The 27,108-nt window shown below is 40.9% G+C and overlaps 1 protein-coding gene across 3 annotated transcripts in view; it reads left to right on the top strand.

The window, feature by feature from the left end:
- Positions 1 to 27,108, top strand: part of TET2 (tet methylcytosine dioxygenase 2) — a 100,332-nt gene that overhangs the window by 23,905 nt on the left and 49,319 nt on the right. For all 3 annotated transcript variants that reach the window (XM_075543971.1, XM_075543969.1, XM_075543972.1), the window contains exon 2: positions 14,428 to 14,572. The gene's annotated coding sequence lies outside the window, so the exon portion shown is untranslated. The remainder of the gene's footprint in view (positions 1 to 14,427; positions 14,573 to 27,108) is intronic.

The raw sequence follows: 27,108 nt of genomic DNA, 5'->3' as shown, positions 1-27,108 counted from the left end.
CTGAAATCGTGATGTGAAAAGGAATCCTTTTCAGAGCTTAAGAATATACATTTTGTTCTTTAAAGAACATATACTCCTGAATGCCAATACAAAGAATAAAAGGTTTATTTGTCTTTAATCTTTACAAGGAGAATGTGCATAAAGTACCATGTGCAGAGTGTTCTTTACCAAACTGATAAATTTCTGGATTAATCTCTTAGAAGAAATTCAAGCATCTTAAAAAAAAAGAACTTGAGATAATAATGAGTCATTTTAGTAAATATAGGATATAAAGTCTAGTTTTGAAAATGGCAGGCTTACTGCAAGAATGGGGAATTGATGAGGCTAGGAAATGGAAAGGAATGTGCTGGTTTCTTTTATTTCCTCCACTCCTCAATGAATGCATGTGAAGGCTTCCTTTATTTCAGTACTCATTGTTTAAACTGAACCCATTGCCATTGAGCCAGTGGCACTGAAGTGTATATGGAACCAAGTTAACAATCTTAGGAGAACTCATGTTTTAAAAGTTATATAAGCAAATAATGTCTGAGTACATTGGGGGAGAAACCTAACACCAGTGCCTGGTCAGGTAAGGGAGTGGCTGTATTCAGATTCGGGACAGCAATAACATAGGACTGCTACTGTGGTTAAAGCTGTAGGCTTGATAGTAAGCAGCCATGTGCTTGTAAGAGGTAACTTTAAGGTAGCACTATTATGGGAGGATATAGTGGGGAACAATATTAATTATGAGCATGTGATTGGGACTTACCTCCAACTCACAAGAGTGAAGACCTCCCTCCACCCCAGAAACCCAACCTGCCAGGCTTCTTAATATATGAGAATAAAGGATTCATCTGTTCACACTCTCTTCCCATTCTCTGCTCCCACCATTTATGTCACCTGTGACCTGCTTTCTGATAGCACTTTACTTCATTCATGGCTCTGGCAGTGAACGATGTGCCCTGACCTGGCATCAATCTGGGGTGTTAAGTCATTTCAGCAGCACTTGCTGGAGGGAAGATTGACCTCACACTGTAACTAACTGCAGTGAGCACTGTAAATAGCTGTATTCCTTCTTCGTGAGACCTGATTCAGTGCATCTCTTAAAAAATTAAGTTCCTAAATATTCTAGTTCTTCCTAAGATTGTAAAGAGAATTTTCTAATGTGCAAGAGATTTTTCTGGTTTATAATGGCACATGAGCAGAAATATTATGCAAATATTATCATTTCTATACTTGAGTTAGAGAATCAAAAAGGAAGAACAACCCTAGGTAAAACAGAAAAATCCCTACCATGTCTTGCGGCATCCTCATAATTGCCCCTATGCCTGGTCTTATTGTTGCAGTCAATCCATCTTATTAAGGCCCTTTTCAATGCTACTTCTCTACTTTATCAAGTCCTGTTCCAGGAACTGGTCTCATATAGTCAACTTCTTCATTGCAAACACCTTTTTAAAAATTTCAACAAACAGTGGATATACTCACGGACTTCTACAGATGGAATACACAAAAATCAAGTTGACTACTCTGTTTTGAGGAGCTTGATCTCAGCAGCTAGAATAAGGCCAGGGGTTGACTTTGGAACAGACCATCAACTGCTCATTTGTAAGTTCAGGTCGAATCACTGAAGAAAGTCCCATGAGCTCCAAAATACCACCACAAGTATATCCTACCAGAAGTTTGAGAACATCTCAAGAATAGATTTGAAGGCCTGATGAACTGTGGGTGACATTAAGAAAATACATGAAGAAAGTAGAACATACATGAAGAAAGTAAAGGGTCATTAAAAGGACAGGAAAGAAAGAAAAGATCACACTGGATGTCAGAAGAAACTCTGAACCTTGCTCATTATCAGCTAAGTAGTCAGCAGGGAAGACATGAAGTCAAAAACTAAACAAAATTTCAAAGGACCGCTTAAGGCAATGGAATATTATGAAACATGCAAAGATCTAGGGTTAGAAAACCAAAACAGGAGAACATGCTCAGCAGATCTTAAATGGAAAAGAAACAAGGAGGGGGCGGGTCTGGGCCTTGAATTGCAAAATTGAAAAACTGGGCAAAATATTGAATGATGTAGGAAATATCAAGAAGATGTTCGGCTGCTAACCCCCAGGTCAGCGATTTGAAACCACCAGCCTACTCCAAGGGAGAAAGACAGGCTTTCTACTCCCATAAAGTCTTGGGGAATGGGCATGGAGGGGAAGAATGCTCTAAGACATGTGGTGGTGATTGGACAGTTCCCATTGATATGATTGAATGATTGAAATATTCAAATGTATGATATATAAATTGTGTGTCAATAAAAATGTTGAAAATAAAAAACAGGAAAGGAAAACATCAAAGTGAAAGCTAAAAAAGAATTACAATCTTAGAAAACTCAAAGGGGCCTCTGTGGTCACTATGAGTCAGAATTGACTCAGAGGCAGTCAGTTTGTTTTGTTTGCCGTTTATGGGCAAAATAGTGAATGATGCAGGAAGCATCAAAAGAAGGTGGAAAGAGTGCATTAATTCACTAGACTGAAGCATTCAGTCATTTTCAGAGGTGCATATGAGCCAGAACCAGTGGTACTAAAGGAGGAAGTCCAAACTTCACTGAAGACATTAACCGAAAACCAGACATAAGGCTTCAGGAATTGACAGAATGACAGTTGAATTTAAGCACTCATTCATCTATGCCAAGAAGTTTGGAAGACAGCTACTTGGCCAACTGACTGGATGAGATTCATATGTATACCCAGAGCGTGCAAATTATAGAACATTATTGGCATCACATGCAAGTAAACTTTTGCTGAAACTCATTCAACAGTGGTTTCCAGTAGTTTACTGACAGGTGGTTTCCAGGGGTGCACACCGGATTCAAAGTCTTGATTCATCAGTGAATATCCTAGAAAGATGGATGTTTGTGTTTGACTGCGCTAAGGCATTTGACTGTGCGACATGAACGGAACAGGCTTGAAAAGAATGGGAATTCCAGAACACTTCCTTGTGCTCACGTGGAACGGGTACTTGGGTCCATAGGCAATTGTGAGAACAAAACAAGGTAATGATGCATAGCTGAACAAGCAGGTAAGGTGTGCATTGGGGCTGTATGCTTTCACCATGTTTATCCACTCTGTTTCCTGAACAATTAATCTGGGAAACTGGGTTATATGAAAAAGAATGTGGCCTCAAGGATTTGGGGAAGGCTTATTATTTATATATAATAAATATATACATATTTAATTCATTTTATTGGGGGCTCGCACAGCTCATCACAATCCATACATATATCCATTGCCTCAAGCGCATTCGTATATTTATTGCCATCATCGTTTTCAAAACATTTTCTTTCTACTTGAGCCTTTGGTAGCAGCTCCTTATATTCCCCCCTCCCTACCCCGCTTTCCTTCCCTCATAAATCCTTGATAATTTACATTTTTTCACGTTTTGCACTGTCCAATGCCTCCCCTCACCCTCTTGTCTGTTGTCCATCCCCCTGGGAGGGGGTTATAGGTAGGTCATTGTGATCAGTTCCCCCTTGAGGAAGGCTTATTAACAGCCTAATTCAGTAAGCAGATGGTACAACCTTATTTACTATAAATAAGGAAGACTTGAGCACTTGCTTGCTAATGAAAGATTGCAGCCTTCCATATAAGTGACACTTAATGTAAAGAAAACCGAAATCCTCACAACTGGACCAAGACTTTCCATCATGATAAATGAAGAAAAGTTTGAAGCTGTCAAGGACTTCATCTTGCCTGGTTCCACAATCAGTGCTCATGGAACTAGCAGTCGACATCAAAAGAGACATTGCATTAGGTAAATCTGCTGCACAAGGTCTCTCGGTGCTGAGGGCCATGGCATTTTCAATGACCGCAGTTGCATGTGAAGATTGGATGCTGAATTAGGAAGTCTGAAGAATGGATGCATGAGAACTGGTGCTGGTGGAGAATACGGAAAGTACCAAGACTGCCAAAAGTACAGCCAGAATGCTACTCTAAATGAGGATGGTGAGATTTCATCTCATGTACTTTAGATATGTTATCACAAGAGACAGGGATGGGCAGTGAAACAGAAGAAGACCCTAGACAAGATAGATTATTAAGTGGCTGTAACCATGGCTTCAAACATAAAGAGAATTGTGAAGACAGCATAGGAGCTGGGCAGTGTTGCCTTCTGTTGTACATAGGGTTTATGAGCCTGAAGCAACTGGCATAGCACATTCACATCTGAGTCCCAGCCTTCCAAGTTCTCTTCTCCTCCAAGTCAGGGATAAAATGGATCAGTCAACAAGGATTCAGATAACCTATTGTACTCTAAAGGCAAAGTCACTAGGTTTTTTTCTTCCACATTACACTGTGCTCAGTGGTGATTTTGAAACATCAATTTTATGTTTTAACTGGTTAAAATTGCTTATGCATATTTCAAAACTTTAGTCAATGCATGGAGAGAAATGAAAATTCTTACATTATATGCAGTCTATTATTACTGCATCTGTTTAAAGTTGTATAATTTATCTGTTTTACTACAAAGCTATGTTTCTATATTTATTTTTTAACTTATTTTCTGTACTCTGAAAGAAACTTACACTCCCTTAAAAAAAGTTTTGTTGAGACATAATCCACATAGCATATGATTCAATAGTCAACCAATTGAAAGTGTTCTGAATTAGAAATACGTTACATTCCATTTTCTTCTTCCCCATAACACAAACAGCGTATTACATTACCCTTCCATAATCCTTTATAAAAAATCATCACTTATTCCCCCAAAATAGTTTACTTTCCCAAACAACCTCCTAGCCTAGTTTACGATATATTCTGTGTTCACTTTTGTAATAGTTTAAAAATAAGTTATAATTCTATAAATCTTTATTAATGTACTTATTTGTATTTAAACCACCATATTTGAAAAGCCTTAATTTTCACTCATTCAGTCTCCCACACCAAAGTAATGATCTTGTAAAATTTCATGGAAAAATGGCATGCAAACCAGTGGAATTTTCCAACAAACTTTTTTTAAAATCATTTTATTGGGGCCTCCCTACAATTCTTATCACAATCCATACATCCATCCTTTGTGTCAAGCACATCTGTACATTTGTTGCCATCATCATTTTCAACATTTTTTTATTAATACAGTATTTATTTGTCTTCCCTCTGTCAAACCCTGAGCCAATTTCTTTCCCCGGGCTGCCTGGGGAGGTGCAGGGAAAGCAGACATATAGGGCAGACGAAGCGCGGGACAGAGAACTCTGGGAGGTGAAGCAGGCTCCTTCACATGGCGCAGAGGATGAGGAAGGCCACCATCAGGCAGAAAAGCCCCACGGCCTCCGAGAGGGCGAAGCCCAGGCTGGCGTAGAAGAGCTGCTGCTTCGGAGAAGGGTTCCTGGCATAACCAATGATGAGGCTCCCAAACACAGTCCCAATGCCAGCTCCAGAGCCGGCCACTCCAACTGTGGCAGCCCCGGCCCCAATGAACTTGGCGGCTGTGTCAATGTCCCTGGAGACGGTGCTGGTTTGGAAGCTGCGACTAGGGATGCGTGAGGTCAGGGGACGTGGGGCTGTCCAGCTGCTGAAGCTCAGGGAAGGGCGGGTGGAGACGAATTTGGCACAGGCGTACGTTTTTAGGGGGTGAGGGGCAGTAGCAGGCGAGGTGCTCCTAGTGCAGAGAAGACCCATTCTCAACATTTGCCTCCTACTTGAGCCCTTAATATCGGCTGCTCATTTCCCCCCTCACTCCCCACTCTCCCTACCTCATGAACCCTTCATAATTCATAAATTATTATTTTTTGTCATATATTACACTGTCCAATGTCTCCCGCCCTCCTCTCTGCTGTCCATCCCCCAGGGAGGAGGTTATTCATACATTCTTGTAATCAGTTCCCCTTCCTATCCCACCTTCCCTCCACGCTCCAAGCATCCACCCTCCAGGCATCGCCACTCTCACCTTTGGTCCTGAAGGAGTCATCTGTCCTGGATTCCCTGTGTTTCCAGTTGCTATCTGTACCAATGTTCATCCTCTGGTCTAGCCAGATTTGTAAGGTAGAATTGGGATCATGATAGTGAGGGTGGAGGAAGCATTTAAGAACTGGAGGAAAGTTGTATGTTTCATCGTTGCTACCCTGCACCCTGACTGGCTCATTTCCTCCCCACAACCCTTCAGTAAGGGGTGTCCAGTTGGCTACCGATGGGCTTTGAGTCTCCATTCTGCACTCACCCACATTTACAATGATATGATTTTTGGTTCTTTGATGTCTGATAACTGGTCCTTTCTACACCTCGTGATCATACAGGCTGGTGTACTTCTTCCATGTGAGCTTTGATGCTTCTCAGCTAGATGGCTGTTTTTTTTTTTACCTCAAGCTTTTAAGACCCCAGATGCTATATCTTTTGATAGCCGGGCACCATAAGCTTCCTTCACCACATTTGCTTATGCACGTTTGTCTTCAGTGATCATATAGGGAAGGTGGACACCCACTGATATGATTTTTAGTTCTTTGAGGTTTGATAATTGGTCCCTTCTACACCTCGTGGTCAGACAGGCTGGTGTGCTTCTGCCATGTAGACTTTGATGCTTCTCAGCTAGATGGCTTCTTGCTTATCTTCAATCCTTTAAGACCCCAGACACTATCTTTTGATAGCCAGGCACCATCAGTTTTCTTCACCACATTTGCTTATGCACACATTTTTCTTCAGCGATCATGTCAGGAAGGTGTGCATCCTGGAATGCCACTTTAATAGAACAACGTGTTCTTGCATTGAGTAAGTGTTTGAGTGGAGGCCCAATGTCCATCTGCTGCCTTAATACTAAACCTATAAATATATGCACATAGATGTTTCCCCACAATCGCATCTTTTACACCCTCCTTGCCACTGATTTTGGATCACTTGTTGCTCCCCTGTCCCTGGGTTGGTCAATACCACCTCTTTACCCTGTCCGCCTCCCCTTCTCCTGTGTGCCCCCCGGAAACATTGATCCCATTGTTTTCTCCTCCAGACTATTCATCCAGTCTGTCTTATCTAGATAGATCTGTAGAGATAATAATATGCACCAAAAATAAAGTCATAGCAAGATAGGCAATGAGTGAGAACACAGCGATGACAATGAAAAAGGAAACTTAATTAAAAGAAAAAAATTAAAGAAAGAAAAACCTGTAAATAGATCAAGGTCTGATTTTTTATCTATAGGTGTGTCCTTCAGTCAGGTCCAATGGGGTACCATGCTTTGGCCCCAGAGTCTGTCCTTTGTACTCCCTAGGGGGCTCCCTGCTGTGCTCCCACGGTTGCTCTGCCGCATACTTTTAGTGGTTTGCCTCAGTGTCACAGGGTCAGACTGGGCCAGTCCCAACACTGAGTCTCCAGTGTTGTCTCCCTTAGGGCCCTGGGCCATCAATGGACGGCATGTCTTGTTGTGGGATCAGCCATATTGTTCACTGTGTCCTTTGACTGTTCAGAGCAGGGATATCGTCCTCCAGGCCTGATGTGCCAGGATGTGCTCCACTCTCTCTTCCTCCCCCTTCATTTGCTCTGATCAGACATGCCCCTCTCCCCTAGCTGCAGCTTCAGTGCCATTCTCTCAAGTAAATTCTTCTGGGGGGAAAGGGGGGAGAGGGGCTGTTGTCTATGTAGCTGGTATCGGGGCTGAGCCCTCAGGCCCCTCCACTGGCTCCCCACTCCTTACCAGCACACTGCATTAATCTGGCACTGGCTTTATGTCTGGTCGCTCTTTCCTTGTGGAGACACAAACAATACCCTCCTCTTGTGTGGGTCAGTGCCCTATTCCCCCATCACACATCTGTTTTTTCTCTTTCCCCTTCCTTCCCTCCACTCCATTTTCGTTGGCTACCCTATGTTCCCCTGGATTTGGTCTGGCCCCTGCCATACTACCTGGACCTCACCCCTGGAGTGTTTTTATACAGTAGCTTTTTCCCTGTGCCCCTTTTGCACTTACCTTTCTGTTATCTCATATATACATATATGTATATATATACTTAACCTCAGTGGACTTATGTGCTTGGCTTATTTCACTTAGCATAATTTCCTCCAGTTCTTCCCATGAGGCGATCTGCTTCATGAGTTCACTGCTTTTTAGCGATGCACAGTACTCCATTGTATGTATGTACCACAGTTTTTTAACTATTCGTCTATTGATGGAAATTTGAGTTGTTTCCAACTCCTTGTGATTGTGAACTGTGCCGCAATGAACATTGGAGCACAGAGGGCTAGCCGTGGTTTGCTCGGTTGTATGGTAACTTGATTTCCCTGTTTGAGAAATCGGCAAATCGAATTTCATAGTGGCTGTACATACCTACAAGTCTACCATCAGTGGATTAGAGTCCCTATTTCACCATAGCCCCTCCAACACTGTTGCTTCCTGTTTTTTGGGTTTTTTTTAAATTGGGCTATTTTTGAAGGGGTTAGGTGGTATCTCATAGTTGTTTTGATTTGCATTTCTCTGGCTAATGATTGGGAACATTTTCTCATGTTCATGGGCCATTCAGATTTCTGCCCTTGTGAAACTTCTGTTCAGGTCCTTTGCCCACTTCCTCAATGGACAGTTGATTTTTTTTCTTATTGTAAGCATGCAAAGCATTGTAGATTTTAGTAATAAGGCCTTTGTTTTATGTGTCATTGCTAAAGAGGTTTTCCCAGTCGGTGGACTCTCTTATTACTCTCTTGGTGAGTTCTTCTAATGTGCACAGGTGTCTTATCGTCAGTATATCCCACTTGTCAATTTGTGCCTCCTCCGTGTTGGTGTTCTTCCCTGTTTCTGCTAGCCTCTGTATTCCCTGTGCCAAGGTTCTCAGGTTTGTTATTAATGACCCTAATTGTTTGGGGTTTTATCTCAAGGTGTGTGCATGGAGTGAGGTAAGGTTCTTACTTCATTTTACTGTAGGTAGATATCCTTTTTTTCCAGCACCATTTATTGAAGATGGCATCTGCTCCAACAAACTTCTTGAAGACCCCTTTTACTTTTAGAGTAACTCCCTCTCTTTTTAAAAAATCTTTTTTTATTGGGGGCTCATACAACTCTTGTCGCAATCCATATATACATCAATTGTGAAAAGAACATTTGTGCATTTGTTGCCCTCATTATTCTCAAAACATTTGCTCTCCACTTAAGCCCCTGGCATCAGCTCCTCATATTCCCCTCTCCTTCCCAAGAGTAGCTCTTTTTCTCGGAAATGTCTTGCTTTTTGTGTGATAAGGAATAAGGTATGCCAAGGCTTGAACAATACGTTTCTATTTCTTTACACACTTCCATTTTAGAAGAGCTGGTAACTAGGTACTCACTGGGCCATTAACCCCAAGGTCAGCAGTTCAAAACCACTATTCTATGGGAGAAAGAGAAGGCTTTCTACTCTTGTCTAGAGTTAACGTCTTGGGGGACATGGGAGAAGAGGAGATCGGGGGAAAAGGAAGTGGGAGCCAGCAAACCCAGGGACAAGGGTAAAACAAGAGATCTAAACTCTGTTGTCAGGAGGGCATAGAATGCTTGGTAGGGTTGATCCAGGGCAATGTAGCCGAGAGGAAGTACAGAGACCCTAATGAAGGTTGAGCATGATAGTGGGACATGAGAAAAGGGAAAGGAAAATTGGGAGGAAAAAAAAACTAGGAAGCAAAAGGCATTTAAAGAGGTAGAAACACAAGGCATGTACCTATGTAAATATATTGTATAACAATAGGGATATAGGTCTATGTACATATATTTATATATATTTATATATTAAGTATTAAGGTAGCAGATGGACATTGGGCCTCTACTCTAGTTCTCTAGTCCTACTCTAGTTCTAATAACCTGACATTCTGTTTGCAGATTGACATCTCGGCAAGCATTGGAGTTTTTCTCACTGATCTGTTTTTAATTTGTATTGATAGTAGTAATGGTTTTTAGCTTTAGGTTGTATAGCTCACTTGAGGACATTAAGACATTGTTCCTTGGATACATTCTCTGGAGTCTGAGCAAGTAATAATATGTAATATCCAACCTTACTTTCCGCTTCTGTTTGAAGTGGGATGGTGGAGTCCATTTAAATACACATAGTTCTAAAAAGTATTTTTTAACATCTAGGTTAATGTTACAGATTTCAAGCAGTTTTAAAAAGCATTTACAGCCTACCTAGTTATTGATCTTCAATCTAGAATTGTTAAATGCATGTACTATAACAATTCAGTGTAAATAACCCATGCCTTATTACACTGAAAATTATTGCCGTATATACTTGTGTATAAGCTGAGTTTTTCAGCTCATTTTTTTATGCTGAAAAGCCCCCCTCAGCTTATACACCAGTGAGGGTCCCACTTGTTCTCCGGTGCAGTGCGGGTGTTCTCCGGTCTCTGCTGCTCATCTGTGGGAGCCTGCAGCCTCTGGGCGGTCCGATGACCGCTGTGCTGTGCTGTCTGTGCTGTACTGGGCAGGAACCCACCGCGCCTGCGTGCTGGTACCTGGGGCGCACCGCATCCTTGTCAGATGAATGTTGGATGCGGCTGCTCTTCTTCTCCCGCTCTTCTCCAGGGCTGTGACCAATGACGTAGCCTTTACAGTCTTACCCGTGCTTGGTCACGCCCCTTGCTCTGCCTAAGCCTTGCTGAATGGGTATTTACAGGACTTAGTGTGCTCTATTTCATTTTTTATTTTCTTGTGAACCCCTCTCTGGACCCAGTGTTGACTATGCTTGCCCAGAGCAGCCCGTGTTAGGGCTCATCATATACTGCATGCATGCAGCACTTCCCATACATATGTGGTAACTTGCATATGCAGTAACATCGCACATGCTGTAACACGGTGGGTGCCTTACCCAAACACAACAGTTTGGTGCAAGTCCACACAGACACTCTTCCAAAGAAAGGCCTGGTTATTTACATGTGGAAAAAAAAAACAGCCATAGAAAATTATGGAGCACGTTTCTATTCTGAGATGTACAGTTGAGGTCACCGTGAGTATAACAATTCGCTGGCAACTGGTGGTGGTGTGCTTCCGTACTGCCAACCGACTGTAGTTTGTAGAGTTATGGGAGACACGTGTCCTTTGAGGTTAAGCTCAAAACCAAGTTCTCATTGGAATTATTGTTCAAGAGTCCACTCTATAAAGAGAAATGCCAAAGCTTCAGGTTGTCTGTGTAAGAACAAAGGAAATGACAGATGAGCATTAAAATCAGCGAACCGCTCTCTCTCGCCCCTTCGTTCATTCTTCTGTACAGGTTTTCTAGGGACACTACATAATGCCTACATTAGAAATGCCTAGTTAGAAATGACCATTCTGCTGCAGATAATCACCTTCGTTTAGACGGTGATAAAAATTAACTCCTCCGATTCCAAGAGTAAGATTTTGGGGCTACTAATTCTGACTCTGAGCAAAGAGATTTGAGTATTAACTAGTGTCAGAAGTGACAGAAAAATGCTGAAGTGTTTCCAATACAAAGAATTGGTATATTAAAAAAAAGGGAATTGGTATATGCTTTATCTGCTTAGGCAGTTTTCTTTGAATGCGAGTTTTAATTTGTCTTATAAAATATTTAATGTCTCAAGTTTTTGTTTATAGAGATTGCAGGAATTGATTGGTTAATCTTTACACAATATTGAAGGAATTTATACCCATGCACCTATGTTCCTGTGTTGGGTTCTCATAATTCTCTTTGTGCAGTGGAAATAACATGCCATATGGTTTATAACCACTAGGTCATATCTCTGTTCTGTTGGCAATTTATTTCCCAGATGGCTGTTGATAAGGAATCGCTTTGTGGGATATATATTTATTTTTCTTATGAAAATTTTTCTGTAAATGCTTTCTGAATTATCCTTTAAAGTCACCACTTCTTATTTTAGGAGCCCGAGCCCAACCCTCTGGAGAGGGTTCAATTCCTGTAGAACTCCATGAGACATCAAAGGCTGTTTTCTTTCCTGAAGCTGCACTGACTTTTTGGCTAGCAGTTGAGCACCTTAATCAGTGTACTACCAGGGCTCATTATGTCAGAGTAAAGATACACACACAGGGTTTTCTTAGGGACTTAAGTACTGTCAGTGTTTTTTAAAAAGGATTGGTAGAATTGAAATTGATGCCTAGTAGCATTTCTCTCTGGGCGCTATAAAGTTGTGACCCTTTGCTTACAGAGAGCTGTGTATGTGTGCATGTGCATACATGCACTTAGTGGGAAGAGAACTTTCTGTGGCTCTGCTGTTCTGAGGTCAGTAACCTGGTGTTCAATGAACTCCAGTCTGACCCTGTTTCCACCTGGAGTTCGCCATCAAGTGGGGAAGCTGCCTGGGCATCTTTACAACAGGAAGGGAACATCTATTGCTGGTAACCTCTGAAGCAATGGGCACTGAGGGCGGACTTAGAATACAAGGGACATAAATGTGACTCCTTTGTAATGGAACTATGATGTTTTTTGATTGATCCATTTTTAAAAAGAAAATACATTTGTTCAAGGGGGAAAATTGCTATAGTAGGTATATGTCTTGTGTTGTTATATGGGTATACACATAGACAATATATATATTTTTAACTGTTGAGAGAAACATATCACCCTCTAGAATTAGACATGTAGCATGATATGCCATTCACCAGAATGGAATGTTTAACTTGCTTCATCGTCTGCAGTGAACAAGCACACAGGCACTGGCAGCCTAGCCCCCTACAAAGAGTGTGCTGAGGTACATGGCCAGTGGCTTTGATGTAATGAATACAGATTAGCTCCTCCCATTGTTGATATCATGTCCCCATCTTCATTATGGAAAATCCTGCCAAAAGTAGCTATCATGAACTTTAAGAGATAGTAAATAGTTGATAAGACAAAAGATGGCCAAATAGACTTCTAGTTAGGGAAACTAAACCAAATTTACGAACCACATTATCCTCAAAGAGAACACTACATTGGCTATGAAGTTTATTCATTCAATTGAAAATGTAGACTGATGCAGGCGTGAGCGCATTTCAAATATATTCATAGACTTCATTCTTTTCTTCCCTCCCTGTGGCTCTGATTTCAGCAGTTTCTCTTCATGTATGTCATGTGTTTGCCTTGTGAGTGAGTTGAAAAGCAAAACCTTAATATGGCATGTCAGAAGGAGAGCGGTATCGTTGAAGAAGAGTTATTTGTGTATCTTAAACAGTGCCTGTTTGCAAACCGCCCATGCCTGTTTGCCGTCTCTGTCCTTGTCTCTGGCCACCACCATATTGGAGCCTTTCCCAGGCTAAGACCAAGGTTTTTGACCGTGGCACCGTAATAAAAGAGACGGGTCTCTTCCAGGCATACTCTTGGTTGGGGTAGCCTTTCGATACTAAAGGGCTGGTTTACGCCTGGAAACCTGGAACTTCACATGCTTCCTTGATAGTTTGCCAGTTTGGTTCCTGGCCAACCAGATAACCGCGTGTAGTGACACTCAGTCCTCTAGGACTGCCGGCCTCGTGCCAGCCTGTAGGAGCAGCCGGTAGTGGGCAGTCCCACTAAAGCCTCACATTACTCTGCAAGCCAAGGGCATCACCAGTCCAAATGTACTAAACCAGAGATTAAATCTGATACCGACCCATGGGAATTCTAGCTAGAGTCCTGATTGAAGCTTAATATTGATATCTTTCAGGCTAAATTAAAGTCTGTGAGTATAGGGAGCATGAGTTCTAATGCTTTACCTTTCCATAGCACTTCAGTACTGCCTGGCCAATGCAAACATAGAATAAACATTGGCTATAAATGAACTGGAGACTCTGCGTAGTGCAAATATCTCACCCACTCAGCGACTAACTTAAAGATTGGAGGTTCAAGTCCACCTAAGTCACTTCAGAAGAAAGGCCTGGAAATCTCCACAAGCATCAGCCATTGAAAATGTGAGGGAGCACACATGGGGTCACCATGAGTCGGAATCGATTCAACAATGATTTCTTTATGAGTTGTTATGGTAAATGTCAGCCAGCACCAGGACTTCAGAAGAAGAACGGCTCTCAGTTTCAGCTGACCTTATACCCACCTGGGGGAATAAGTCAAGCAGTTGGTGTATACGCTTTTCTTTAAAGGCTTTCTTAAAGCGGTATATTCTTGGAAACTCACAGGTGCAGTTCTACACTGTCCTATAGGGTTGCTGTGAGTCAGTACTGATTGAATGGCAGTGAGTAAAGGCTTTATCTTCTCAATAGACCCACTCTCCAAGCTATAAATCCTTATAATGCTGTGTCATCAGAGATAGGTGACCATTGTGTTCTTCAGTTGCAGTAATATCAGGCATTGTTTCACTAGGCCAATTGGCAATCACAATCAAACCCTAAGGTGGATGCTTTGTACGTTGCCAAGCGCACTACAAATATTAGACAATGGTACATTTGGCAGTGTTAGCACTTGGAAAAAACAAACAAACCTCTAACTGGAAAATGTTTAATAGCTTAATAGCATTCCATATAATAGTTTTATACCAGATGTCTATGCCTTGTTCATTTGGTTAACTTAATCCTATTCGAACTCTGTGTCTCTTCTAGGCTCACGCACGTTCAGCAGCAGACCCTCTCAGGATTGTCTACTTGCCCTTGTGCCTGTTGCGTGCCACACTTGGAAGCAGGAGATGGGCTCAGCAACAGCCAACGGGTCATGATCCGGGAGGAGCAGTGAGGGAAAGAGCTGCTGGTAAGACAGAGGGATGTTTGACTCCTTTGTGATGCCCAGCCTTCCCCTCTTAAGTTATTCAGCACTCTCTCAAATACCTTTATCTAGGCTTCAGACACTTGGCTTTTTTTTTTTGGTTTGGTCCCCCAGAGACTTGGCTTTTAAGAACTGCAAATCCCCCACAATCATGTGCTTACTCGTATGCATATGAGTCTTTTTCTGGGGGAAAGGGATATTTTTTTAAGAGGTAGGGACTACTCAAATATAGCTATAAATAGAGACATGTAATCTATGTAGCCACATACTACAACATTTCTCCCCACCTCCTTTTTATCTCACCTATGACCATTACTGTCTCAATCTTTTTGAAGACCAAAAATGTGGAATTTTGGCTCTTTATACATCAAAAAATGAGTGCTTACCACAGCTAGCCCGATAGGTGTCACCACAACTTGGCCTCGTGGAACGAGCCAAGGCCCTCAACCATGAGGGCGCAAATCTCAGGAGAGCTGCTGTATTCTTTACACGCATTTCTGGAAATATAAATAAGGACCCTGGCAGGCAGGGACATATGAAATTCATTTTCCCCATTTTCTGATAGTTGGTCCTGATAAAGCTTTCAAGTTAAAGTGTATTTCTTGTTTTCTACTGTCTTCTCCATGACTTCTCTCAAATGCCTTTTCATTTTCTCTCAATACCATTGGCCTGCTAGTTGAGTGTTAAATCACTGAGGGGTTATATCTCAAATCATTATAAATCATGGGTGTTTACTAAGTAGAGAACTGTGTTTTGTGTTGCCCTGCCCCTCCCCCAATATATTTATAATGAAGACTAGAACCGATCTGCTGTTTTACTTGTGTTTATACAATAAGCCAGTTAGAACTATAGAGATGCTATGAGAAAGAAAATGCGATGTGGGTTGGACAGAGGCAAGGAAGAAGTAGTTCTAACCTTTGCTTACAACTCCCCAGCCCCCCGCCCCCACCCCACCCCCGCCCGGCCCCAGCTTGCCTGTATATTCAGCATAGCAAATCTTCCAAACAGTCTATGTGGTAATGATCTCTGCCCCCACTCCAGAAGCCTGAGCATATAAGCATCCACTATGCCACTTGATACTTCTTAGAGACTAGCCCAGTACGGAGAAATTCTTTCAGGCTGTCCTCAGATAAACTCCCATGATTCCTGGACGTTGGCCATTTTCAAGTCAGGAGGCAAGTGCCTCTGCCTAGATTACCTCTACGCTGGGAATAGGATGTCTTTCTCTGTGAGGGAAAGGGTTTTGCCTAGTAGTGATTCTCAGAATGAAAATTTTCCCCTTGCATGTTAATATTTTTAGAGTAATCATTGTCACCGAAAATAGACTTCCTCTTTCCCCTCTCTTGCTGGAAAATCTTAAGTAATTATGAATAGAACATTCTTTACTTTTCCTCCCTTGATGAATGTTTTACCCCATACTCTGAGGACCAGGGCTACTAATTCTGTACTTTTCTTTTATACAAGAACTGAGAAAACATTTTATATCATTTTATTTTGGGCTCTTACTGCTCTTATCACAATCAATACATATATTCATTGTGTTGAGCACATTTGCACATATGTTGCTACCATCTGTTTCAAACTATTTTCTTTCTACTTGAGCCCTTGTTATCAGCTCATGTACCTCCCTCACCACCCCCCCAAAAAGTCTTATTGATTTGTATTTTGCCAGCCCAAATGTGGAAACTAGACTTGGAAGCATTGGATTTGCCTGTTATCACTGTCTTACATAGATTCTTCTAATTAGTGTAGATATTTCTACCTCCTGGCATGAAGCAGCAAGGTAGAAATCTACTGTAGTTAGAAGCGTTACACCTCTTGATTTAATTACTAGTTGGCATAGTGGTCAGTGTTGGGCTACTAACTTTTGCAAGGTCAGCAGCTCAAAACCACCAGCTGCCCTGAGGATGAGCCTTTCTACTCACTGAAAGACTCATAGGCTTGGAAACCAACAGGACGGTTCTACCTGTCCTACAGGGTCACTACAGGTCACCATACCAATGCATCTCATCGGGCCTTTGGTTTCTGTCTGCCCCTTTATTGTACCAAGCATGTTATTCTCTAGAGACTGGTCCTTCCTAATAAGTTGTCCAAAATACATGAAGCAAAGTCTTGCCATCCTTACTTCTTCTTCTTCTTTTTTTTTTTTTGCCATCCTTACTTCTTTCTATACAACATTTTAACTGTACTTTGTACAAGAAAGTTTTGCTTGTGCTTCTGGGAGTCCATAGCATCTTCAGCATTCTTTGCTAGTATTACAGTCAAACAGCATCAATTATTTTCGCTTTTAAGCTTTTATGTGCATATGAGATGATTAAAAATAACACGACTTAGGTCAGGCATACCTTAATCACCCGGTATTTTTTAAAAAGCATTTTAAAGAAATCTCTTGCAATAAATTTGCCTAGTGTAGCATGCCATTTGATTTTTTTGACTGCTGTTTCAATGGACATTGATTATAGATTCAAGTCATATGAAATGTTTGATAACAGCAATCTCTTCTGTTTACCATGATGTAACTTATTGGCCCATTGTGAAAATTTCCATGTTTTTTATGCTAAAGTGAATCCCACCCGGAATGCTGTAGTCTTTGATCTTCATCAGTAAGTGCTCCAAGTCCTCCTTTTTATTTATTTTTCATCCAAGTTTTCCTTTAATAAGTAAGCTTATCCTACCCAGGGTCTCATAATTTGGTGTCTAATAGATGATAATTTTTGAAGGATAAACATCCAAGACATTGTTTAAGAAACATGAATACAGGAGATGTTTTAAAAATTAACAGAAAGTTTAATCGATGCTCTATCATGCAGTGAAAGTTTTGGGGTTTTTTTTTCCCTCTGCAATTGAGTCTTGGGAAAGACGATGAAAGTTGCCAGTGTACTTTCAGATATTGGCTCCTGTGGAAGGTCATGTACTCATATTTGCCAATGATAGTCAACGGTGATATGTGATATTATAATAACATACATGGAAAGGTATGCAAATTTGTAAGGCTAAATCAGTATGTCAGAGCTCTAGCAAGGATTTCCTTGAGCTCCACGTTTCCTAACAAATAGTTAATCTGCCTTAAAAACCCCACTGTCATCTAGTCAATTAGCCTCTAGCATCTCTGTAGGATTTTTTGAGACAATCAAATTTCGTTGGCGTACACAGCCTCTTTATTTTTCCTCTGCATGAAGTGGCAGTGCAACACTTACCTGACAGTGCCTTCAGGACCCCTTCCCAAATAGTCAAAGAAAACTCCAACCAAACTTTCTTCTGCCCCCGAGTTGAGCCCAATAGATTGCACGGTATAGTTCAGAGTATGTAGGATTGCCCCTGTGGCTTTCTCCGACTATAACTAGCTTCATCTTTCTCCCTTAGAGAAGCAGGAGGTTTCAAACAGCTGACTGTGAGGTTAACAACCCACCACGTCACCCACTACCCCACTTGGACTCCCTCCCAAATAGTAAAGTGATTATTAAAATCCATACCTCCATAGGCTAGTAAGATACACTTCCCATAACAAATGCAGAATTGAAGACACATTTAAAATATATTTTATTTAGGAAAAGAGCCTGTCCTTTGCCATGTATTTATTAGCTGAATAAAAGTGCGTGATCACTAAAGTTTTTATCTTACTCTGTTCCAGGCTCTTTTAAAAATGGGGTATTAATTTTGTTTATATGATTTGTAGGTTAGCTCTCTCCCCCTTCAAAGAGTGATTCACTTTTAATATACTTCAAGAACTGAAATTAATATGATGCTTATTCCTTAAAGCACCATGGTGGAAAAGCATATCCAAGTGTCTAGCCATAATATGTAGTTAGTAAATCATTCTTCCATTGGGCAAAGAGGCCATTGTCCCAGAAGCCTAGAAACGAAGCCCACTGGTGTCAAGGCACTTCCAACTCATAGAGACACCCACCGATAAGGACAGAGTAGAACTGACCCATAAAATTAAAATACCATCCTCAAATCTTTATTGAGGTTCGTTAAGGCCACAGAAAGAGGGAATGTGGAGAGAGATAACAGAGCCAAGAGATAAAAAGGGGATTGACAGGTTTTCTAAATTTATGAGAATCCATGTATTTATAAAAGCTTACAATCATCTGGGTGGGATAATTAGAGTAATACATTGGAAAAAACTAATTATTCCTTTTCCTTATAATACAAAACCCACCTTTTGGTGTTTGTGAAAACTAAGATGCTAGCATTGGCTGGATTCTTTGAATAATGGGAACCACTAATCAGTTTAGTTCCAGAAGGTTTTATAGCTGAAGATTATAGTAAGTTAGAATATCCTACGCTACATCTTGTGCTAGAGCCTTTATCGCTGTGTTAGTTGCTGTTGTGTCGATTAAGTGACCCCACGGGAAAAAGTAGAACTGCTTTTTATATATAGGGCTTTTGGGTTATAACCTTTATGGAAGCAAATGAGTCTTTTTTTCTACGAAGCTGTTGGGTGGGTTTGATCCACCAATCTTTGGTTACCAGACACTTGCTTTGGGTATCACCACCGCCTCCTTTTTTGTTTAATGGTCCCTTAAACATTAAAATGTGTTAAATGGTATTTTGGACATGGTGAAATCATCATAGAGGCCCTCTGTGGAAACTGCTTTTATTTACACAGCCCCAGAGAACACTTTTTTTTGTACAGCAAGACTACTTCATTTAATCACATTGAAGTTACAATCTACAAACACTTGTTTGTCTATTAAGACACTCCCACCTTTCATTTAGCACGGGTGATTTTCTAAAGTAATGCTTAATGACTTATAGAGTTATTATTTAATTTGCTAAACTCCCTCTTGCAACTTGGTCTTCTTTGAGCTAGCTTGGTAGAGTGTATGAAAATTTTTCAGTGGGTGAGGGAGGGGAAAAAAGTGAGCTGATACCAAGGGCTCAAGTAGAAAGACAATGTTTTGAAAATGATGAGGGCAACATAAAGTAAAAATGTGCTTGACACAATGGATGTGTGTATGGATTGTGATAAGAGTTGTACAAGCCCCCAGTAACATTATTTTTTTTAAATGTTTCCATTCCATGTCTCATTATGTGCACATGACTTCCCCTCCTCTCATTTCCTCTGTAAATTTCAAAGCATGACTTCTGTGTGCGCTTTAACTTTTACTCATTAAAATGTTGATATTAATTTTAAGTGGGTAATCATTGAGAGTACAGGCTATTTTCTTTAATTAAAAAATGCCACCTAAAGTAGGAAATAAATTTAATTCATGAAGTCCTTTGTTTTCTCCCTTTTTGAACCTTTTCATCTATGAAATAAAATGGCCCACTCATGATGTAATGCTAAAATTTTATAATGTAAATATTTGCTTTTGTATTTGCAACTTGCATGATTATTAGTTTGTCTTCAGACCCCAAGAGGTTTCCATTTTAAGCAGTTACAATGAGCTCTGTACACTTAAAAATATAAAGGTAAAACATTGAGCTACTAAGCTGCCTTGGCCTAGCATGTCGATCTTGATGGAAAGCGAAGAATAGAAGAAAGGTTAGTGACTACGCAATGGCATTTTACTGTACGGCTCTGTTTCCCAAGCAGGTACTTTCCCCTGGAGTGAGGACACTAAATGATCAGGGGTTTACATAAGCAGATACCTGCACTTTACCCTGGATTATTGGCTATCGTATACATGTTTTAAATTACCAGGAAAGGGAATGGAAGAGAAGGTGCTATAATTTTTTTTTTCTTGAAAGGGAGCTATAGACTAAAGTTGGGAACCTGTGCTGTAGATCAAAGACTAGGAATTCCACAATACTTCATTGTGCTGCAGTGTAACCTGTACATGGACCAAACCCAACCCAACCCACGACAGTGGAGTTGATGCCAACTCACAGTGACCCTGCTGTGGAGGGGCTGGTGGTTTCAAGCTGCCCGTGATGCGGACCACAGCCCAGCATGTAACCACTATACCACCAGGATTCTTGCCACACGTGGACCAAAAGGCAACGTTTGAACAGAATACTACATGGTTGAAAATCAGGGAAAGCATGCACGTCACAGCTGCCTCCTCCTACCACACTTACACTGTGTACTGAGTTAATAATCTTGAAATGCTGGACTACGTAAAGAAGAATTTATTAAAAACTTGTGATATGCAGAAAACACAACCTTGTTTTCTGAAAGACTAGAGGACTAGAAGTACTCTGAAATTCATAACCTATATCCTTCAATATGGACTACATCAAACAAACAAACACCTCACAACTGGACTAATAAGCAATATTGTAATAAATTGAAAAATAACACATTAAAGATTACATTTTACTTGAATCCACAATTAATGTTTATGGAAGCAAGTTAGGAAATCAAATGAAGCAGTGCATTAAGCAAATCGGTTGCAAAAGATCGCTTTATTTATAAGTCATTGAACTGGTGGTTCTTGCAGCTCTTGTAACAATCCACACATCTGTAGTGTCAGGGGCATTTGTACATATGTTACCATCATCTTTTCAAAACATTTTCTACTTGAGCTCTTGTTATTAGCTCCTCATTTTTTTCCTTCCACCCTCATGAACCCTTGATAAATGATAAATGATTATTTTCATAACTCACACCATCTGTTGTCTCCCTTCACCCATGTTTCTGTTGTTCTGTCACCTTGGGGTGGGGGATGGGGTGGCTGTAAGTTGATCATTGTCATCAGTTTCAATCTTTCTCCCCCCACCTTCCCCCTACCCTACTGGTATTGCTACATTGTTCCTGAGGGATTTCTCTGTCCTGCATTCCATGTGCCAAAGATCTCATCTGTACCAGTGTACATGCGCCAGAAAAGACTGCCTGAAAGTGTTCAAAAGCCCTTATCTCGCTTTGAGGATTAAGGTGCGCCTGACCCGAGTCAATGTGTTTCAGTCACCTCATGTACACATGAAAGCCAGCCAATGATTAAGAAAGACTACAGAAGAATTAATAACACTATAATGTGGAGAGATAAAAGGCTCAGTGAGCCTCGCCTTTCTAATTCTCGGGTCTCTTGCTTTCTGAGGGTCAGACCAGGGTGCAGCTGCCTTAGTCAGTTCCCTGTTTCAGCTGGCAAGGCTCACTTCCTGCAAGACATCCCCAAGGAGAAGCCACATGGACCTGATGCAGCCCTGGTTGCTGGAACAGTAGCTTGGAGCCCCTGCCAGAGCAGAGATGCTTAAATGCTCACTGACCCGGCTTTCCTCCTGCAGTTGGCGGCATAGCGTGTGTTTTGTGAGATGGAGGAGGATTTTGTAGGTTGGTGTTGGACATATGGGCTAATGTTGGACTTATGGCTTGGGCAGCACTGGGTTGGGATGCTTTCTTAATGTACACTTACCCCGTATATAAAACAGTGGATTTGTTTCCCTAGTTTACTCAGACCTACACATTGTGGTGCAACAATGGAGTCTAACAGCAGTAATTGTGATGACAGAAGAGGAATAGGGCGTATTTTGTTCTTCTGAACTTAGAGCTGGTGTGAGGAGTCAGCAGTATTTGCTTTGAGTGGTTGCCATGACAATACTATCAGCAATTATACACAGCAAAATTATATATAGCAGTGTTATGTGTACTTATAAGTACATACATATAAAATTATAAGCTAGTCAATATAACTTGGGAATTACCCAATCCGCTGCCATGGCATTTATTCTGATGTTGATTCTTTGCTGCATTATGTAAGGCTGCCGAGGCTGTAAACTTTCACAAGAGCAGACAGACTGGTCTTTCTCCTGTGGGGCTGAGCAGCACAATGCTTCTCTGACTGCACATCCGGGAGAAAGAAGCCCACAGCAGGGTCACTGTGAGTTGGCATCAACTCCACTGTCGTGAGTTGGGTTGGGTTTGGTCCATGTGCAGGTTACATTGGAGCACAATGAAGTATTCTGGAATTCCCAGTCTTTGAAATGGTGATCCACAGCACAGGTTCCCAACTTTAGCTCCCTTTCCAGGAAACAAACACATTTATTCCCAACTCCCCACCCAATGCATGTGCGCATTTGAAGGGGAATGGTTTACCTAACCCTATAAACATATAGTAGAACTTTTTTAGTCTGATATTTTCTTAGTGATGCATTTAGAGCATTATGACTCTGCAGTATTTTTTATTGGTTGAAACTATTAAGAGAGCACCTTGGGGTGTGTTTAAATAAGATAAACCTGTTTCTATAAAACTTCCCTTCCTTTCTGCCTTTGCTGTTGTACATGAGGAGGGGGCCCTTTTTCCTAGAAGACATCGTCTCCACACCTGCAAGTTTGTCTGAGTAAGTAGTACAGTAGGTGATACTACAGCACTGTGGAGTTTCTCGCGCACAGTCTGTGAACTCTGTCTCCCATCTCATGCCTGCTAATAGGGTGCGCTTGAGGCCATCTCCAGGGCTTTCTGCACTTATTTGCTATGGTTTTTCACAACCAGCTTAAGAAGAGGGACTTTAACTTGGCTCCTATGATGTGAATTCATCTACATTTTATATAGAAATTCCTCAAACTTTCTGCCTCTTTCCTGAAAATATTCCTGGTATTTCAGTGATGACGCAAGATACTCTTCCAAAATGATTTCCCTGGTTATTTCAGTCTTTTCCTGGGAAGAGAGCTTTGAATGCCTGCTCTTGTATCAACACTTTCCTATAAAACTTCAGACTCATTTTGTTTCTGAGCATAATGGAAATTAGCTTCTTAAATTGATTCAATGTTGGATATTGCTTTCAAGGAAATTTAAAATAGAAAGCAAGTTTTCAAGAGGGAATAATTTATGAGCCAGTCACTCAGGGACAAGAATAAGCTGAATCTTAGAGGTTTTGGGCTAAATCTTTTTACTTCCAAATTTTAAGTAGAACTCTTCAGATGAAACCAAAGAATTAAAATCTTTAAGAATTCCTAAACTTAACATTCAAGAAATCTATAAGCTCCCCAAAGGTGTTACACACATTTTGCTAGGTAGAGGGACCAATTGCTTTGTGAGAATACTCCCATTACTCCCACGACCTCAGCATTTAAGAATGAATGTGGGGAATGTAAGAAGACGCGAAGACAAACATTCCTCTTAGGAGTCTCTATTTTGGGTAGCAAACATAATATAGGAGACTGCTTTTGCACAAACAGGAATATGCTAAGCAATGTGAATCTTTATGGCATAAAAGGAAAATGGAGTGAAGCACTGAAACTGGATTTGCCTTGATTTGAAATATCCAGAATAACCAGCACATTTTCCGAAGACCTGTTGTGCCCAGTTCCCCTGGTATCTTGAGGGAGCAAAGAGGAGAGACTTGTACGAGAGCAGTAGAGGACAGCATAGTTTGTGTGAGCCATGGCATATTGGGTAGTGTCGGCATTCAGGGAGAAGAAGGAACAGAACTGATCAGCCAGGATGACAACTCTATACTTCTCAGGTTTGAGAGGGTGAACAGTCTAGCTATTTCCCTCCTAAATCACCCTTTTCTGCTTTGCAAGTCACTACAAATAGCTTCATTATATGCTCTTAGGCAGAAGTAGAATAAATGAAGTTTGCCAAGCTAGGAGCAACATTTAAATTTATCACTCTTCTGAAGGGTCAGAATATTTTGCAATGCGTTTTATTTTGGTGTGAAGTAGTAAAATATACCATGCTTTTAAAAAAATAGTTGATATTAATTTCTATTTCAACCCAGATGACCATCCTTGAGTAGCATCCCTCAACATAGTCCTCTGTATTCCATTTGGAACCTCGAGGATTTTAGTTTTCCATCTTTGGAAATTCTGGTTTTCTCATTTTTCGTAATCACCTTATTTTTTCACTCCCCTCTTCTCTTTCTGTGGTATTATGTGAATGGGATATATTGAGAGTTGATATATTTATTATATAAAAGAAGTGCCATTAAAAATCAGTCATCTTTATGATTCCACTTAACTTTTTGAATTATACAACTGCTTTGAAATACAAAGAAGTTGCTGAACATGCCTGACTTGGTTTTTGCTTGCTCATAAGTTGAATAACGAGAGTATTAAGTAGGACGTGAAAAGGAATAGTGGCACGAGGTAATGTTTCCAATTAATCCCAAAAGTTTAGATTAATTTAGTACAAATTCTATTCTTTGGTGGCTTCCTGTTTTTGACAAAGTGGCCTGACCTGCCATACCAGAGGAAACAGCAGGAAACTTGGTACCAATTAAAACCAATCTCCTTCCACCAAAGAACTGAACTGTCAGCAAATGTAATTTCAAGCCCAAATAGCGATAAGTGTTTCAGAGTGAAACAAATAAAGGAGTAAAATTTAACCCTGCTCGAAAATAGTCAATGAGCATGCCATATAAATAATTATGTTTGGTATTTGCTAAGATACAGTTAGCACAGCAGAGTTGCAGATAGATGATCCATGCATGGTGTTTGTGTGTTTACGTGAGTGGTGCTTCCAGTAAAACGGAGTACATTGGGATAAATACCCGTGACTCTTGTGTCTACATTAACCTTCAGTGGTTCTTTCCAGGTATTATGAGTTATTCAACCAGGCCTGTATAAAGCTTCTAATAAAGACTACAAGTTAAGTTTGATATTTACTAACAGTATTTAAGTTTGTATCTAATTAATAGTAATTGAAGTTTGAATTTTTCCCATGAATTAAGTGTACTGCTAGATTGAAAAAAGAAAAAAGAAGGTCTTAAGTCCTGTGTAGAAAATGGGAAATTTCTGTTCTTACCCTGAGGCACCCTGATGAGTCAGGACTACTTGCATACTATCCGCATACTTGGTACTGTGTGTTAGATAGACCTCCAAGCCCAGAGGCCTAAATGTACTGTTCCCATTGATTTATGTCCATGGCTGGCATGATGCACTTCCAACTTTCTTGTAACTGAAGCAGCACATATTCTAGGGAGGAAGGTCACATGGCCACTAAATACGGATCCGACAGCAGATTTAATTATTCTTCATGCATTCTTTTAATGTTCAAGTGCATGTCTTTTTTTTTTTAATTTTTTTTAATTTTTTTATTTTAACAATTTATTGGGGCTGATACAATTCTTTTCACAGTTCATACATATACATACATCAGTTGTATAAAGCACATCTGTACAGTCTTTGCCCTAATCATTTTTTTCTCTTTTCTTCTTTTACATTTTATTAGGGACTCAAACAACTCTTACCACAATCCATACATCTACATACATCAATTGTATAAAGCACATCCATACATTCCCTGCCCCAATCATTCTCAAAGCATTTGCTCTCCACTTAAGCCCCTTGCATCAGGTCCTCTTCCCCCCCCCCTCCCTCCCCATTCCCCACTCCCTCATATGCCCTTGGTAATTTATACCTCATTATTTTGTCATATCTTGCCCTATCCGGAGTCTCCCTTCCCCCCTTCTCTGCTGTCCCTCTCCCAGGGAAGAGGTCACATGTGGATCCTTGTAATCAGTTCCCCCTTTCCAATCCACTCACCCTCCACTCTCCCAGCATCGTCCCTCACACCCTTGGTCCTGAAGGTATCATCCACCCTGGATTCCCTGTACCTCCAACCCTCATATGTACCAGTGTACAGCCTCTGTCCTATCCAGCCCTGCAAGGTAGAATTCGGATCATGGTAGTTGGGGGGAGGAAGCATCCAGGATCTGGGGGAAAGCTGTGTTCTTCATCGATACTACCTCACACCCTAATTAACCCATCTCCTCTCCTAAACCCCTCTATGAGGGGATCTCCATTGGCCGACACTTGGGCCTTGGGTCTCCACTCTGCCCTTCCCCCTTCATTTAATATGATATATATATACATATATACACATACATATATACATATACACATATATACACATACATACACACATATCTTTTTTTTTGCATGATGCCTTATACCTGGTCCCTTGGGCACCTCGTGATCGCACTGGCCGGTGTGCTTCTTCCATGTGGGCTTATTTGCTTCTGAGCTAGATGGCCGCTTGTTCACCTTCAAGCCTTTAAGACCCCAGACACTATCTCTTTTGATAGCCGGGCACCATCAGCTTTCTTCACCACATTTGCTTATGCACCCATTTGTCTTCAGCGATCCTATCATGGAGGTGTGCAGTCAATGATAGATTTTTTGTTCTCTGATGCCTGGTAACTGATCCCTTTGGCACCTCATGATCGCACAGTCTGATGTGCTTCTTCCATGTGGGTTTTGTTGCTTCTGAGCTAGATGGCCGCTTGTTTATCTTCAAGCCTTTAAGACCCCAGTCACTATCTCTTTTGATAGCCGGGCACCATCAGCTTTCTTCACCACATTTACTTGTTCACCCACTTTGGCTCCAGCGGTTGTGTTGGGAGAGTGAGCATCATAGAGTTCCAAGTGCATGTCTTTTCAATAGAAATAAAATGTATTCCACAGTGAAAACATTTGTTATTTATTTATTTATTTTGGTGATGATTTTAAAATCAAATCTTTAAATTTATAATCTGAGTATACCAAAATACTTACATTTCCCACCTTGCCATCTGCTGCTGTGGCTGATATATAATAGTAATAGGTATTTTACTAGGAATTCAATTTTTTAATAAATGTTCTTATTTCTATTCTCTTGTTAATAGTAAGCAGTCACTCCTTGGGTGCTGAT

The sequence above is a fragment of the Tenrec ecaudatus genome, chromosome 3, assembly GCF_050624435.1.
Source record: "Tenrec ecaudatus isolate mTenEca1 chromosome 3, mTenEca1.hap1, whole genome shotgun sequence".
NCBI lineage: Eukaryota > Metazoa > Chordata > Mammalia > Afrosoricida > Tenrecidae > Tenrec > Tenrec ecaudatus.
This window is presented reverse-complemented; position numbering and strand designations above follow the sequence as displayed.